Source organism: Cricetulus griseus, unplaced genomic scaffold (genome assembly GCF_003668045.3).
Source record: "Cricetulus griseus strain 17A/GY unplaced genomic scaffold, alternate assembly CriGri-PICRH-1.0 unplaced_scaffold_1, whole genome shotgun sequence".
Taxonomy (NCBI): Eukaryota; Metazoa; Chordata; class Mammalia; order Rodentia; family Cricetidae; genus Cricetulus; species Cricetulus griseus.
This window is the reverse complement of record NW_023276808.1, coordinates 9,196,886-9,199,191: the sequence shown is the minus strand read 5'-3', so window position 1 is coordinate 9,199,191 and position 2,306 is coordinate 9,196,886. Positions and strand designations below refer to the sequence as shown.

The window sequence follows — 2,306 nt, the reverse complement described above, 5'->3', positions numbered from 1 at the left end:
TGTGGGTGCTGGGAATCAAACTGCTGCAAGAACAACATATCTTAACTGATAAGCCTCTTGTTTGTTTTCTGTATAATTATTTGAACTGAGATGAGATGGAATCTTAAAACAGTTTTAATTAGTATTTCTCTGCAAAGAGTGTTAAACACTTTAAAAATATACTGGCCTCTTATGTATCTTCTTTTCAGGGCTGTATTCAATTTATTTTTTTCATTCATTAATCAGAAGACTTGCAGTTTTGTTTTGTTTTTCCAAAAGCACTGTTTTATTTATACAGAGTCCTAACTAGTTCACAGGCAGGAGGAGTGGAAGAGGTTCCATCTTCAACCCAGAGGCCTCTATGACATTGGTTTGCTGTTACCACACACACAGGCAAGCGGCATCATGGATTTGGTAGACTAATAGCAACGTTCAGTCTCTCTCTGCTAGAGCAACAAGGTGGGCATCGATCTCTGCTTCTGAGAGAATTCTGAATTTAGGATTTTCAACTGTAACTACTCCAACTTCAATTTCTGAAGGTTTGAAATCAATCGACAGAACAGTAGACAGGCATGTAATTGCAGTTTCCACACTGTTTGTTCAAATGTCCAATCAAATTTCTCCTTCACTTTTTTTTCAAGAAAGATGGTTGATTCTGTTTGTTTAACTCCTGCTGTGATGGCTTTAAAGCCACAGTAGTAGCCTTCAGGATCACACTTGTACACTTGAGGGCCTTGTTCTTCGTCTATACCAATTAAAATCATACAACAACCAAGCAGCCTCATTTCAGCATTCTGTGTGTAGACTTGAGAAATATCAGCAATTCTTTTACACAGCATGTCCACAGGAATCTCATAGCCGTATTTGTATTTCCAATTAGCTGCCTCATACCGTGCCCTCTGTACCTGGGATCTGCTGTCAGCTGTCATCCCAGTCATCACACAGCCAGTGTTTTCAGTTATTTTGAACAAGTGAGTCACAGTGCTGGAATCCAATAATTTGTCAGGTACTTTCTTCTGTGTGACAATTACTGCACAGTTTTTTCCTCTGATGGCCACAGATGTGAGTCCATCTTGGTTAATAGCCTTAAAAGCATATTTTACCTGGTAGAGTCGGCCCTCGGGAGAGAAAATAGAAATGTGGCGTCAAAACCGGTGCTGGAACCACGGGACATGGTGTTCCCACTATTTCAAGCACACACTGCACCCCATAGCGCACACACCAGGCACACCAACCCAGCCCCAGATGTGATTGCCCCGTTTTGTTTTTTGTTTGTTTATTTTTTTATTTTTTTTTTGGAGACAGGGTTTCTTTGTGTAGCCTTGGCTATCCTGGAACTCACTCTGTAGACCAGGTTGGCCTTGAACTCAGAGATCTGCCTACTTCTGGCTCCCAAGGTAGGATTAAAGGTGTTAACCAACTCTGCTAAGCAAGGAAGACTTGTTTTTTTTTTTTTGATGCTTAAATTTTGAGATCCTTCATACATTCTAGATACTAACCTCTTCCTAAAGTATAGTCAGTCAAGCCCTGCCATTCTGTAGGCTGTCTCTTCACTCTGCTAATTATCCTTGGCTACTCAGGAAGTTTTACATTTTCTGTCCTCCCTGTTGTCCGTCCTTAGGTGCTGCTGTCGGAGTCCTTTTCAGAAAATGCTTGCCCATGTCTGTCTTTAAGTGCTCCCCATTTTCCCCTAGCAGCTTTAGCACTTAATTTTTATATTAAGCTCTTTGATGTTTAGTCTATATTAGAGTCCATAATCTTTTGAATTGATTTTTATACAAGGTAAAAGATATGGATCTGCTTTTGTTATTCTGCTTGTGGCTTGGCTATCCAGTTCCTTTTCACCATTTATTGAAAAGGCTTTGCCCTCTAGTTTCTGACACCTTTCCAAAAGGAGGCTGGAACTGTGTGGACCATTGGATTGCTGATGGAGATTGCATTGAATCTGTAGCCTGTTTTCAGAAATGTAGCCATTTCCACACTATCCAGTCAATCCATGAACATGGAATCCATGAGCCTTTCTACTTCCTGGTGTCTTTCTTCTTAGATTTCCCAATGTCTTCCTTTCTCTTCTTTGGTTTACATTGAACTGCTTTTAAAAAGTTGATGTAAATGGGGTATTTTCCTAATTTATGTCTTGGCAAGCTTGTTATTGGTATGTTGAAAAGCCTCTGGTTTTGTATGTTGATTTACCATCCTGCTGCTGAAATCCAGCAATTATTTTACAGCATTGTTATAAAGGATGGGAGGGAGGTTCCCCCAGGAAATGGCAGCTAGATGAAGTTGTTTAGTCAGGATAGAAGTTTTAAAAGCAGAAGATACCAACT

At 40.1% G+C, this 2,306-nt stretch overlaps 1 pseudogene; it reads right to left on the bottom strand.

Annotated features, from left to right (window-relative positions):
* Nucleotides 1-247: 247 nt before the first annotated feature.
* On the bottom strand, nt 248-1,153 carry LOC113838282 (annotated as a pseudogene).
* Between the last annotated feature and the right edge of the window lie 1,153 nt (nt 1,154-2,306).